This window comes from Myotis yumanensis, unplaced genomic scaffold, assembly GCF_028538775.1.
Source record: "Myotis yumanensis isolate MYYU_CA2020_CCGP unplaced genomic scaffold, mMyoYum1.0.hap1 SCAF_3, whole genome shotgun sequence".
In the NCBI taxonomy this organism is placed as follows: domain Eukaryota; kingdom Metazoa; phylum Chordata; class Mammalia; order Chiroptera; family Vespertilionidae; genus Myotis; species Myotis yumanensis.
Genome location: NW_027223754.1, coordinates 211,480,218 through 211,495,014, shown reverse-complemented (window position 1 = coordinate 211,495,014; position 14,797 = coordinate 211,480,218). Strand labels below are relative to the sequence as shown.

The 14,797-nt window shown below is 48.3% G+C and overlaps 1 protein-coding gene and 1 pseudogene across 6 annotated transcripts in view; one reads left to right on the top strand and one right to left on the bottom strand.

Annotated features, from left to right (window-relative positions):
• The window catches only part of PACSIN2 (protein kinase C and casein kinase substrate in neurons 2), a 114,648-nt gene that overhangs the window by 59,467 nt on the left and 40,384 nt on the right, over positions 1-14,797 (top strand). The gene's annotated exons all lie outside the window — the stretch shown is intronic.
• LOC139006544 (keratin, type I cytoskeletal 18 pseudogene) lies at positions 7,950-13,677 on the bottom strand (annotated as a pseudogene).

The window sequence follows — 14,797 nt, the reverse complement described above, 5'->3', positions numbered from 1 at the left end:
GGAAGGAGAGGAGTCAGGGATGACGCCCGGGCAGAGTCCTGGGCAGCTGCGAAGATGATGGAGCTGTTTACTGAAGGAGAAAGATTAGGGTAGGAGCCCATGAGTGGGTGGGTGGGGGAGCAGAAAGTAAATGTTGGGCAGTGCGTCTGAGACGTCTCTCAACTGCCCAGGAGAGGGTCCTGAGCCAGTGGCTGGGTTATGTGGGAGTTGGAGCTCCAGGGAGAGGTCTGTACTGGAGAAGTAAAGTCAGGGAAGAAGGGGGTTGCCTAGGAAACGGGTGTGCATATCTCGGAGCCCTGGGCCCTACTGGTTCTCACACAGCCATGAAGGTGTTGCCTGGGGACTTTGTAGGACAGACTGAAAGGCATGTGGGCACTGGGATTGGGTGAGTGTAAGTGATACCCAAGCCAGTTATCTGTAACTTGAAGATAAGGAACTTGAGTTCCTTTACCGGAAAGGCTTGAATTTCATGCTTTGGAAATTGTGGAAGGTGCCTAGTGGTGCCTTATTTTCCTTTTAGATTTTCAAAAGTAACTCAACTAGGCCTGGCTGGCGTGGCTCAGTGCTTGAGTATCGACCTATGAACCAGGAGGTCACAGTTCAGTTACCAGTCAGGGCACATGCCTGGGTTTCGGGCTCGAAATCCAGTGTGGGGTGTGCAGGAGGCAGCCGATCGATGATTCTCTCTCATCATTGATGTTTCTTTGTCTCTCTCCCTCTCCCTTCCTCTCTGAAATCAATAAAAATATCTTTTAAAAAAACTTCACTAGTATATTCTTAGGGTAGAAAAATTAAGAAATACAGGTACGCAAAAAGAAAACCCCCAAACTCACATATTCCACCATCCAGAGAAGGGAGAAAAGTTAACATTTGTTCAAGTATTTGCTCAGATGTCCCCTCCTCAGGAAAATCTTCCTGACCACTGTGTGCCCCAACCCTCACCCCACCTGCCACTACATTCCGTACTGGTCTGTCTTCAGGTGTTCTGGGCCTGACCGTCAGCAGGGCCTTTCCCACTCTCCTTCACCCCTGTACCCCTTGTGCCTGGCACATCACACGCCTTCATTACATTTTGTTGAGTGTAAGAATTCACACACTTTGGCTATGCCTTCCAGACTTCTTTTCTGGGCAGGCACCACTCTTAAACATGCATTTTTAATTAAGCTAAAGTGTTTGGTGTTTTAGCTACTACAGAGTATCTGTGCACTCAGTCTGTCTTTCCAGCTGGAGCACCTCAAACTCACACTCACTGGGCTGCAGGCAGCAGGCTTCTCCTTCCTCCTCCCTCCCTCGCTCCCTGCTCCCTCCCTCCCAGCCTAGTCAGATGTGACCTTGACTTATCTTTCCTGCTGCTATACTGTGCGCTCATGGACTGCAGAGCCCTGTCTTATGATGGATTTATTTCACTCCCTTCCCCCAGCTCTTAGCAAGGTTTCTGGGACTCAGAAAGTAAATGTTTTTAGAATATTGGGGAAAATATGCATAAAATAATAAACACTGTTTTGACTTAGCATTTTCCCATTTTTTCAGAATAAATTATATATTTTATTGGAAATGTTTAAAAATTTGGGACATAGGCTATTTCTTAATTAAGACAGCCAAATTGACAACTGTTTTATTAAGGAAAGGCTGTGTGTGTGTGTGTGTGTGTGTGTGAGAGAGAGAGAGAGCAAGAAAAAAAGGGTGTTTATGAGGAGAGAAGGAGAGAGAGAGGGTGGGGGAGGCATGGTGGGTGTCTGTGCATGTACTTGTATGTGATATGTATGTTTATGTCGGTGTTTGGTATTATAATTGAAGTTAAGAGAGTAACCAAGCCATTTTCAGGGTTTCTTAGATAATATTTATGCTAGTTGGGCATCTATATATATAAAACCCTAATATGCAAATAGACCTAATGACAGAACAACTGAACAACCGGTTGCTATGACATGCACTGACCACCAGGGGGTGCATGCGGAACATGGCGGGCATCGGCCGTAGCAGGATGGTGGAGCAGGTGAGCGGGGACACCAGACCAAGGCGGGGTGCCGGTCGCTGTCATTGGGGCGAGCCTTTGGTGGTTACTGAAAATTCTTTGCTCCCATGCACCACAGTCCTGTCTGGTGTTTGTGCATGCTGCTGGTGCCAGCCCCATTTGCACCCGCTGCTGGCACCAGAGCCACCACTCGCACCCGCTACTGGCACCTGGCGCCGGCCCTGATTGCTTGTTGCTGTCAGTGGGTGCAAGCCGCGGCTGCAGGCCCTGATCACCCCTCAGGGCTTCTCTACCTCCCCCTCCCCCTGAGGGACAATCAAGGCTGGCAGCCGCCTCTCGCACCTGCTGCCGGTGACGGCTTTGCTCACACCCACAGCCAGCACCGGAGCTGCCGCTTCCGGCGCCTGGTGCCGGTCCCGATCACTCTGCGCTGTCAGTGGGTGCGAGCGGCAGCTGCTGGTCCTGATCGCCCCTGAGGGCTTCTCCACCTCCCCCTGCTCCTGAAGGGCGATCAGGGCAGCAGCCGCCACTCACATCACTCTTTAATTCCTTTACTGTCAGCGGGTGTGAGTGGGGCCAGTGCTGTCAGCGCGTGGGAGCAGTGGCAGGGCGAATGGGGCTGCCAGCAGACAGGGGACCACGGCAGGAGGGGTCGGGCGGGTCATGGAGGATGGGCCGAGACCCATCCCTGTGCCCACCACAATCTTGCGGCCCACAGTTCCTTTCAAGGTGCATGAATTCGTGCACTGGGCCCCTAGTTGTATCATAAATAGAAATAGCATAAATTTTTCTTCTTTGTAACCTGGTAACTGGAAATGTATATTAGGCAGGTAGCATCATGAAAAAAAATATAGGAAGCTTAATATTGCAGGCGTTTGTTTTGTATTCCTGGAGTTTTCAGTGCACAAGTGAGAAATGAGCATGTAAGTCTTGTTTGCTGAAGTGACATGTGCCCTATGGGATGCGTCATGGCCAGAGAGACTGAGAGGAGTGTAGTGGGGACAAGCAGGTATAGATGGGCATTTGCTGAGTGCCTCGTGTGTTTAGACATTTACGTATAATGTGCCATTTAGATTACTTACAACTTCCCCGAGCAGTAAGTCAGCCATGGTTATCCCCATTTTATCAATGAGAAGAATGAGGCTTACAAGTTAAAACTGGTAGCTGTCACAGCTAGTTCAAACCATGGGCTCTCTCTGTTCTCCTTGTTTAAGGGAAACTTTTGCTATATTATGCTTGGTTTTAGCTCATCAGTTTTAGATCGTTGCTTGATAAGTAGATGCCCTGTTTATTTTTTCAAATTATTGGATAGGCCTTCATGTTATATGAACTTTTTAAAAATAAAATCACTGTCAGGTTAGAACTAGTCGTCAGTTTGTCACACCAGGTCCAAACTGGCCCTATGTCCTTCGCTAAAACAGAAGACGTTGGCTCCAGCTTGTACACTTGAATGAAACGGAATAGTTTCTTGAGGAAGTAGCACCATAGTTGAGTGCATAAACACCTACTTAAAAACCAAATCCTTTTGTGGTTTGTGTGACTTATTTTAACTTCAAAGGCACATATTCATAGCACTGCTTGAGAAGTATTTGAGCCGTTCACTTCCTGACAGAGCTCTGATGGGCGTGAGTTCTCGTCAGTGGTTTCCTAGCCTTCTTGTGGTGGGTGGCAGGTCGGCACGTGCTGGTAGGTAGACGGAGCAGAGGTCTCTCTTCTTGCAGTGTAATGAGCGACTCAGGCTGGCACCCAGCGATGTGCCCATGGGCACCCTGCCCTTTGTAAATTCTCTCTCCCCTTTGCTTAGAAGCCAGAGCCATTTCCTAGGACCTGCCTCAAGGCCCTGTGTGACCCTGCACTGAACTGGTGTGTATCCTTCTCTTTGTCATACAGGGTCCTCTACCTGAGGTGCCTGTCCCTCCAGCTCATGAGTTCCCGCGGAAATGTCAGTCCGTGCACCCTTTCTGGACCCCCCTGTCTGTTCCTATAGCATTTTGTGCAGAATTCTCTTTGAATACTTGCACTCTCTGTGTTAGAGGAGGTTGTGTCCGTGTCTGTCAACCCCGTGGGAAGGGGAATGCTCAGTGCTTGTGCCTGGCCTGTTTGACGGAGTCTGGCCCGTAGTCACCACCACCAGCCTGGCACTGTGACCGATTGTTGAAGGCCCCGCACTGGCACTGTGCCAGGTCTCAGACAGATGCCATTGGATCCTCAGAACCTCGAAGACAGATTGGATTCCATTTTACAGATAAGCAGCATCAATCACAGACCTCTTAGGTAGTTTGCGGAGGTGACTGGGCCATTCAGCAGGCACACCAGCATGTCTTGTTAGAGAATCGCAGATGCACATTTCAGAGACCTAGATTTACCCGGGAGCGCCGTGTTCTTTGGTATTACTCTCTCGCTGCCTCTAGCTTTCAGGTGGGGGACGCCGGCCTGCAGTCCTTTCTCAAGGATTCAGCAGGGAGGTGCGCTCAGAAGGACTGAGGGAGGGAAGAACCTCGGAAGTGCCTCGCTCTGCAGGAAAAGAGGCAGCGGGGAACTGCCCACAGAGGCCCTTTGTGTGACAGGAAGTCCTGCATCTGGAAGGACTGCCTCAAAGTGGAGGGGTTGAAAGAGCTGAAGTGGTTGACCCGAGGCCACTCTGACTCATGCAGTTGTTAATATGCCCTTTGTGAATCTTGGGAACCTGCTTCAGCAGACCTCGGAGGTGGCCTCCTGACCGCCAGCTCTCGGGGGTCAGCATTTCTCCTGTCGTCTGCCCCTGTGAATGCCCCCATTTTCTTGCCTGAACAAAGGACAGCCTCCCGATCCAGTCTATAGTTTCCCTTCTGCTTTTGCCAGAGAACCTTTCTGTCTCATCTGGGCCTCCGTGACTTTTCTTTTTTTAGGCTTTAAGTGTGTGTCTTAAGTTGGAAAACTTGCAGCTCAAGGAAGAAGTATCCCACTGGGCAAGTGCTTCTGACCGAGAGAAGGAATCCTCGGGAAGGGTTTGATGTAGCTTAATAGCTGGCGGTGGTGGAGCTGCACCAAGAGCTCAGGGAGTGAAGATAAAATGAAGGTGCCCGATTCGACAGCCCAGTTCCCCGCAGCTTCATCAGACATGCTGTCGTATCTGTGGCCATCTATGTCACTTGTTTTAGGCACTGTGGGTAGGATGCAGGACACCCTGAAGGGAATGGGGTAGGTAGTGGTGGTGATGAGCTGACACGTCCTCATGTCCTCTCCAACCCTGACCACCAACTCCGAGAGAGAGAGAGAGAGAGAGAGAGAGAGAGAGAGAGAGAGAGAGAGAGTGTAATGCTGCTGTGTGAAGGGATTCTAAAATTATGTTGGAATGACGCCGCTCTGTCCTTGGCAGGCAGCTTTACTTTACGTGTTGGGACTCCTCCTGGGTTGACTTGGTGGCAAATCAATGTACACTTGTTCTTTAGAGCCATAAAGTGAGTCTTTGTCGAATGTGACTGCCTGGCCATCAGCGTAGAAGGCTTGCGTATGTGGGGCAGAAGAAGCCAGAGCTGTTGAATGTGTTTAATTGTGGCTCATACGTACTCTTTAGGTTTTGGTGACTAGAGGTCATATCCTTTTCCATATTTAGGGTGGTGGAGATCAGAACTGCAAAGACCCTTTTCATCTAGCCCACCCTCACATTGTGGAGAAGGGGAAGTGAGTATCCGGAGGGTGCGGGTGGGAATCAATGTGAGAAGGACTCCAGCCCGCTCCCCATTCATGTGATGAAACCTGGGATGAGTTACTCAAGGGTGGCTTAGCCCTGGCTGGTTTGGCTCAGTGGACAGGGCATCAGCCTGTGGACTGAAGGGTTCGATTCCGGTCAAGGGCACATGCCTGGGTTTGGGGCTCGGTCCCCAGTGGGGGATGTGTGGGAGGCAGCCGATTAGTGATTCTCTCATCATTGATGTTTCTGTCTCTCCCTTCCTCTCTGAAATCAATAAAAACATATTTTTTTAAAAAGCTGGCTTAGTGTCTGGTGAAAGACAACTTAGTATGACTGCTCTTTAAATTTCTGGTAAATTTTCCCCATTAATGCAACTACTAGTCCAAAGGAAGACACATGGTGTTTATAGTTATGGAAGGAGGTTCTATGATTACAAATATTAGTCAATTGAGAAAGTGTCCAGGTGTCTGAATGATGAGTCTTCTTTGTGTGTCCACCACTCTTCTGGCACTTTGGCACGACCTCGTGGGGGCCTGATCCCACTTCTGTCTCTGCCTAACACTGGCAGGTGGCCTGCCAGCCTCTCCTTGAACTTCAGAGGCAACACTGCTGAGGACTCCTTCCTAGTGTTGGAGAGCTGGGAGTTTAGTGAGTTTTCCTTTGTGTAAAGTCATGCATGACCCATTCTCTTGAACATGAATCCAGCTTTGTTATGTGTGAGTATGATTTCCCTTTCCCTCGTGCAAATATGTATGCGTCTTAAAATGGACCACTGAAGCCACTTTACACAAATGAGGCTAAGGAGACTTCCTGCGTCACCACGGTCTTCTCCATCCCTTGTACACCTCCCTCCCCCACTCTCACACAGTTGGTCATTTGTTGGTTCAGACATTCAGTCACTTAGCAAATATTTGAGCGTCTACCTCACTTGGCTACAAAAATGAAAATACTGAGAGAAGGAAGTCCTTGCCTGTAAAGTTTGTGAAATGAATGTCTATGTACTGCTATACTCTGCTTTTCTTTGCTTATACCCAGTTTCGCATATAAAACGGCTCACCTGCTTGTCCTTTATAATGGCCGTGTGGCGTCCATTCTGTCAACTCACCATGTTTTCTCAGTTCACGAGCATTTGACTTGTCTCCAGTCTTTGCTGTTATAAATATTACTGAGATGAACATTTTGTTCAAGCTATTTTTCTTTGAGTTTATTTGCTTGAGGCATATTCCCCAAAGTGGGACTGCTGGGTTAGAGGTCGGTAACTATTATCAGCCTTGTTCTGTATTTCCAGATTTTTCCATGAAGGCTATTAGCAGTGTTAGAATACATTCCTATTTTCCTATAGCCCCACTAAAACTGGCATTGTCATTTTAATTTTTCTTATTTTTATAAGTTACTGCCCTTTTTTGTTGTTTTTAATCCTTACCTGAGGCTATTTTTCCATTGATTTTTAGGGAGAGTGGAAGAGAGAGGGAAAGACAGAGAGAAACATCGATGTGAGAGAAACACATTGATTGGTTGCCTCCTGCATGAGCCCCGACCAGGGCCCGGGCTAGGGAGGAGCCTGCAACCAGGTATGTGCCCTTGACAGGAATCAAACCCGGGACCCTTTGGTCCGTAGGCTGACACTCTATCCACTGAGCCAAATTGTCTAGGGCAAGTTATTTCCATTTTTAAAGGGAGTTAAGCTATTTTTCTCACACGGTAATTTGCTCTGTTAGACTTGGCTAGGTTACGTTGCAGTAATAAGCGAGCCCCAAATCTCAGAGGCTTAAGATAACAAAAATATCTTTCTTACTGTGCCTGTCACTGGGGGGTAGTTCCACACAGTCGCTCTAGGGCCAGGCTGGTTAAGGTGCCCTCTGTCCTGTAGCTGCAGTGGGATGCTTCTCGGTGGGTGACAGGCAGAAAGGAGAGGGCCAGGACTGTGCGAGGCTCTCCACTGGTTACGGGCCTGGCTTAGCGGGCGGAACTTCAGGGAGCCTTCCTGTCGGTGCCCCAGCTGTCTTTCCTCCAGTCTGCTCACCTGCAGCTTCTTTGGACCCTCAGTCTTCATATCAGCCCTGAACATAGTTTAGGTAATAAGATTTTGTCAGTTGTGTTGAATCCATTTTTCTTTATTTGCTTTCCACATGACATTTTATTATGCAGAGGTTTAAATAATTACATAAGTTTTGGGGACATCCATCTTTTTCTCTGGTATTTCTTTTCTTTTCTTTTTCTTTTTTTTTTTTTTTACCCCCAATGATCTCTGAACTTTTTATTGGCCTCCTGCCCCCCAAGGGCTCCACTTCTGCTGCCTCCTTAACACCTCAGAACTTTGGTGTCACTGACCTCAGACACCACTTTGCCAGACATCCTGTGGTGGTGGTCTTTAGGATGGAGTGTATGGAGTTGCTGTTGTCCAGGGCATCACCAAAACCGAAGTTCTCCCCTGCTTCCAGCCGGCAGCGGTAAGTGGTGATCTCAGCCTCCAGCTTGACCTTGATGTTCAGCAGGGCCTTGTACTCCTGGGCCTGGTGCTGCCTCTCTGCCCAGGTCTGGGGCAGCTCTGCTTCCAGGTAGAGCAGAATCCCGCCTGCTGTTCCATCTGCCTGGCATAGTGTGTCTCCACCGCCCGCAGGCTGTTCTCCAAGCTGGTCTTCAGAGGTCTCATCAAGTTCAAGTCGATCTCCAAGGACTGAACCATTTGTCTTAGCTCCAGGGGTGTCATCTCAGCAGCGCCTATCTTAGCGGTCTGCGAGGCCACTGTGGTGCTCTCCTCAATCTGGTGGGACCAGTGCTTGTCTAGCTTCTCTCGGTTCTTCTGAGCCAGCTCGTCATACTAGGCCTGCTCTCTGCTCGATCTTGCTGAGGTCCTGGGGTTTGGGAGCATCCAACTCCACAGTCAACCCAGAGTTGGCAATCTGGTTTTGTAGACCATTTGCTTCCTCCTCGTGGTTCTTCAGGAAGAGCAGCTCCTCCTTGAGAGCTTTGATCTCTGTCTCCAGCTGCAGCCAAGTGACACTGTCAGAGCCAGTGATGTCACTCTCCAGTCGGTGCATGGCCGACTCTATCTCATACTTGACCCTGAAGTCATCAGCAGCAAGACATGCATTGTCCATCTGCAGAATGATGCTGGCATTGTCCACAGAACTTGCAAAGATCTGAGCCCTCTGGTCTTCCATGGTCTTGAAATAATGCCCCCAGTCTCTGACCTGGGGTCCCTTCTTCTCCACGTGTTCCTGGATTATGCTCTCCAGTCTCCCAAGTGTCAGCCTTCAGGCTCCTCACCCTCTCCAAGTAGGAGGCCAGGTGGTCACTCAGGCATTGCTTAGTCTGCTTCTTACTCCGGATGCCCCCATTTGCTGCCAGACCCCCAGCCATCCTCACAGTCAGGACCCCGGACCCCAGCCACCTGGACGCTGGTGGAGTGGGATATGGAGATCCACGAGCCTGAGCCCCCAGCATCTGTGTAGACACTGGCTGTGCTACTGGCAGGTTGGGCTCAGTGGCTGGGAGACTGCACGGAGCCCAGGGTTTGGTAGTTTGTGAAGAAAGAAGCCAGAGCGGGTGCTGAAGTGCATGTTGTTCAGGGAGAAAGGTGAGAGGCCAAGATTCAGGTTCCAGCAGTTTCTTTTGTTTCTTTAGTATCACAATTTATCTTTTCCTTGGAGCCAGAGAATAAGCTATTTTCTTTGACTTGCTTAAAATAGATTTTTATTTGGCTCCATCTGACGCTTCAAACTAATCCAAATATATAATGTAATGTCAAGGGGTTTTAATCTAAGTTAACTTAGGTTTCTGGTGATATGTCTGTTCTATAACATGAAAAACCTGAGCACATCCCTCAGTGCAACTCCCTGCACGATGAAAACACTCCTCAAGGTAGGAACGCCCTCGACCTGATAGAGGGCGTGATGACAACCCACAGAGCGGGGTGAAGAGGATGAGGGCAGGGTGTCTGCTCTCACCACTGCTACTCACAGCTAGCCAGGGCGGTGAGGCACGAACGGTAAATGAAAGGCATACAGATCAGAAAGCAAAACGTAAAACTATCTCAGTTCACAGATGATGTGATCTTACATGTAACAATCCTAAGGAATCTAATAAAAAACTATTAGAACTAATATATACGAGTTCAACAAGTTTCAGAATACAAGATCAATATATAAACGATATGATATTTCTGTAGACTAACAATGGATAATCCAAAAATAAAATTTAGAAAACAATTCTGTATAATAGCATGAAAAATAATAAAATATTTAGGAGTAAATTTGAAATACAAGACTTGTACACTGAAAACTACAAAACATTGTTGAAAGAAATTAAAGGTAAACTCAAGTAAATGGAAAGATATCCCACATCCATGCATTGGAAGACTTAACATTGGTAAGTTGGCAGTATTCCCTAAATTGATATACAGATTCAGTGCAACCCCTATCAAAAGCCCAGCGACTTCTTTTGTAGAAATCAACAAGTGATCCTAAAATTCATATGGAAATGCAAAGCATCCAGAATAGTCAAAACAGTTTGGAAAAAGCAGAACTCACACTTCCCAATTTCAAAACGTGTACAAGTGTTCAAGGCTGGTATTGGCATGAGGATAGAACCAAGAGAACAGAATGAATCCCTAACATTTATGGTCAATTGATTTTAGACAAGAGTGTCAAGCTAAAGAATAATGAATAGTGTTTTGAACAATTAGTGCTGGGACCACCTGATATCTACATGTAAAAGAATGAATATGGACCTTTGCCCTACACCACATATAAAACTGAGCTCTAAATGAATCAGAGACTAAGTGTAAGAGGTAAATCTATAAAATTCTTAGAGGAAAACAGGCGTAACTGTTCAGCATCTTGGATTAGGCAATGGTTTCTTAGCTGTGACACCAAAACAAACAACAAAAGGAAAAAAGAAACTCGGCCGAGTGGCTCAGTTGGTTGAGGCTATGTCCTGTGTGCTGAAAGATTGCCAGTGGATTCCCGGTCAGGGCACATACTGGGGTTTCGAGTTTGAGCCTGATCAGGGCATGAACGGAAGGCAACTGATCGATGTTTCTCACATCAGTGTTTCTCTTCCCTTCAGCATGTCTCAGGTGAGGATTAACATAAATAGATAGATAGATAGATAGATAGATAGATAGATAAGTTGGACTGTATAAAAATTAATACTTTTCTACTTCAAAGGATAATATCAAGAAAGTAGAAAGACAGCTACCGAATGGGAAGTTGGAGGAAGCGTAGGCAGTGGAGGGCTGCCAGCTTGAAGGGAAGGAACTGAGAATTGGGAAGTCCAGGGACTGGCAGGTGCCCATCTCCAGGTCATGCTAGTCTCCCTGTCCCCAGTGCAGGGGCGCCACTTCCTAACTCGCTGACCTCGGTGACTGGTTCTTTTCTCCTCCCCTCCCACATCTGTAAAAGGGGGAGTGGATATTAAAGAGGAGTGTGGAAGGCTCCTGCGCATGGCAGGCCTCTGGGTATAGCTGTGACAGCCAGCAGTAGCCGATGTTATTCAGTCGGCAAACCAGTGCTCTTCTCTGTGCTGCTGCCTGTGAGCAGCTCCGAGGTTCCGAGATGAAGAGGATGTGAGCTTGCGCTTGAGCAGTGTGCAGTCTCATAACTTACTTTGCAACGCGTATCTTTCCTCTCATTGCATAGAATATACAAATCTATTTTTGGAATAAAATGCTGTCCTAATTACTAAGTAAAGAAGGAAATTGAGTTTTTATGCCAGTGCTATTTCTTTCCATTTTGTTTCAATTTTCATTCTTTAATGGCTGACTATGTAATAATAATAATAATAACAGGTGACATTTGTTAGACTGGTCACAGCACCGTCCTACTTGAGTGTCACCATCACCACCTTCCCTGCAGCAGGCTGCACTAATGAATTGGGCCAGGAAAGAGTCCAGCTTGAGAAATCTGGTCATTGTGTCTGGTGCTAGGGAGAGCGTTCCCGCATTCAGCAGCTTATGGAAGGCCGGATGTGTGCAGACCCCTAAAATGCCGGTTCTGAGAAGTCGGCACTTGATCTGTTCACTGTGGTCTTCCACACCTGCACCGGAGCAGGTGTTCAGGTACATGAATTAGTGAATAAGTGAATGACTAGAGGGACTGACGGCGAGATGTAGTGATACCGTCTGTACAGCGATTTAGGGGAATGTCTCTCTCAGTGGGTGAGGAGGCCGAGGCAGGTGGGGAGTTGCTTGTGCAGGTCAAGGCCAGAGGCAGCATAGAATCCACGTCTCCTGGCTCCACCGTCCCACCCCACCTTGAAAACAAATGTGGCCATATTTCTCGTAAAAATACTGTCCTGTGGAGCATGTTCCATTCCCACTGTGGGGTTGCCGCCTCTTAAGGGTTTTGGGGACAGGGAATAACTAGAGTTTTTAGGCTACTTGTTTTCTGGCTTGGCTAGGCCTACTCTCAATTTTTCTTTCAAATCTTGGAACCCTTCCTATACATTTTCTTGCATTGTTGTTTGCATTCTCACATTAACATCAGTTTGGAAAGTGTGTCATTTTTGTCCTTTTTAAAGTAACTTTTTCTATTTTTAAACCATTGGAGCACCAAGTCAATATTTAGCTCAGGGAATTCTTCAGCCAAGTCCCCACGTTCCCAGGGTGCTTGCCAACCAGAGGTCTAAAAAAGTATCGCTGTAAAAATCAGTCCAAGACATGGACCTGTCAGCTGACACGTTTCTGTTATGTAAGAAATATGAGTTTGGGGACATGTGTAAACACTGTTCGCTCCGGCTCCTGGGTGAAACCTGTGGGTAAGTAGCTGACTAGCTGGACTGAGACCTGGTGACATGGGTCTTGTCCTTCCTCTGCTGCCGAGACAATTACTGCCCAGAACATGGGAAGCCACCTGAAGGTGACCGGGGGCCAGCCATGACTTGTTTTCTGTGAGCTATTCAGATGTAAAAGACACTAGGGCAAACCTAGTCATTTCAGGGTTACTCCATGACTCCAGATCTGGCTTTTTTTTTTTAATGCTAATTTCTCCCATGGAAAGTGTCACTTTCTCTAACCTTCAGGATCCAGCTGAGACAGCTCCCCATCTCCCTCCTGCTCTCCCCTTTGCCTTGTGGTTCTGTCTCATTCCTTGAGCACCTGCTTTGGGTTACCTGTAGATTAAAGGGCAGAGACCTTCCCCATGGAGTTCAGGTGGAGTAGGAGAAGGCCCTCTGTGAGCCCGCATGGACGGCCCGGGGCGGGAGTGCTGAGTCGCCAGGCTGTCCTAAAGGACACCGAGGAATTAATGGCCAGGGGGCAAGTTCGTGCACCCTCTGCTCTGTGGTCCTTGAGCCAGTGCGTACCCAGTGAGCCTTTCTAGAGGGGACTTCCCTCGGTGCTTCTGAAGGCTGCTGTGCAGTCCGGCAGCTCATGGTGAAGTTTATTTCCCCACGATGGTTGGGAGGGAAAGCTCCAACCTTTCCCGCCTCCTGCATGTTCCAAAGGTGGAGGTTTCCTGGAGCGTTTTCTGCATCTGCGGCTTTCCTTTCTTCCTCGGGCCAATTTTCAGAATAAAGTAAACTGACCCAGCTTTCTCTAGGTCTTCAGAACCATTTCATTTTCATTCTCAGGCCAAAGGAATTCACTGCTGAGCATTCACTGTTCATACACAGTTATGAAGTATGAACTAATCAGTTACTTTCCAATTGGAAATGAAACCCCTGGTGCAGATGGAGAGGGAGTGATTCTTAAAGGACCCGCCCCAGACTTATCTGAAGTGCCTGCTAGCTTGTTTCAAACACATTTTCTCTTCTGCTCTTTGTAAATGGCATTAGCTCTTGGGGCTGTCAGCTCACACCCAGCATTTAGCAGAATGGGTCTGTCTGACTCTGTGCAAGTGTGGAAAGGGGTAGAAATGGGTGAGCTGGGAAGTCTGCCAGCAGGAGTAGGCGGACCTCTCACCTGATCGCCTCGCTCTGAAGCTACGGAGTGGAAGACTGAGCCTCTGGAGATGGGGGTCCCAGACCACTTGATGAGGGAGGAAGACTTTCGGGCTCCATATCTGCGCAGCCGGTCCCCAGGCAGCATGGTTCCCCTAGGATGTTGGACATTTCTGCTTCTTGGAGCCACATGGGCTCAGTGGGAAGGGCTCATGCTCTCCATCCCTGCTCCTTACCCACAGTGGGCCGTGGGCAAGTCTAGGTCTGGGAGAGCTGAGTTCAGGGGGAAATGCAGGGCTTCAGATAGGCGAGGGGGTGCAGCCTCAGAGTGGGGTGGCGGGGGTGGAGAGTAACAGCATTGGATGTGTTGGTTTACGTGCCTTGGACGGAACGCTTCTTTGAGGACAGGCGCCGCACATCCACACTTAGGACGCGGGTGGGCTCTGAGCACATGCTTGTTAAATGGTGGAGCCAGGAAACCGAGTCAGAGTCAGGGATGGACAACGTGGTGGGATAGAGGTTGAGAGAATGAGTCATTGTGCGTTATCCTCAGCGTTTTCCAAAGCGCACACATCTTCATTTCTACTCCTGTCTGCCTGGCCTCACGTCATCTCTCCTGGGAAGCACTGCAGTCTGTCGGCCCTGCTCTCCTTTTGTGGGGCACCTTTCCCCGGAGGCCCTCCTGGCTCACTCCTTCCCTCTCCTTCAGCTGTCACCTATCACCTTCTGTGCGGCCTTCTGCAGCCCCTCTATTTACACGTGCAGTCTCCTTTCTGCCTCCATCCTCATCCCTTTTCCTTGCTTTATTTCTCTGCAGAGCAACCACTGTGTGATTTCGTTTCTTTGTCAGTCACCTGCACTGGAGCACAGACTCCAGGAGGCAGGGTTTTTGTCTGTTCTATACCGTTAGATTCTCCAGCACGAGAACATCGTGTGACCCAGTGGTCCCCAGTACATAGGTGTTGAAGGAATGTAAAACAAGCAGTAGACTGGGTGGGTGATCATGGCCTCCTAATGGACAGAGGCCAGATTAATTAAAAAGAAAACTCTCTTTCGATTGTTGTCTTGATTTATTTATGAAACCATGTTTTTTGTTTTGACACAAAACATACAATGCACATGTTCACTGAAAACTTTGAACTGGGGATTGGCACAGCCAGCCCTGTCCATCCTTTGTCCACACGCCCAGTCTCTCGTTAGCATGTTGGCGTCTAAGTAGAGCTTAAGGATCACTTCCTTTTATGAACAAGCTCACCGAAGGCCAGGGA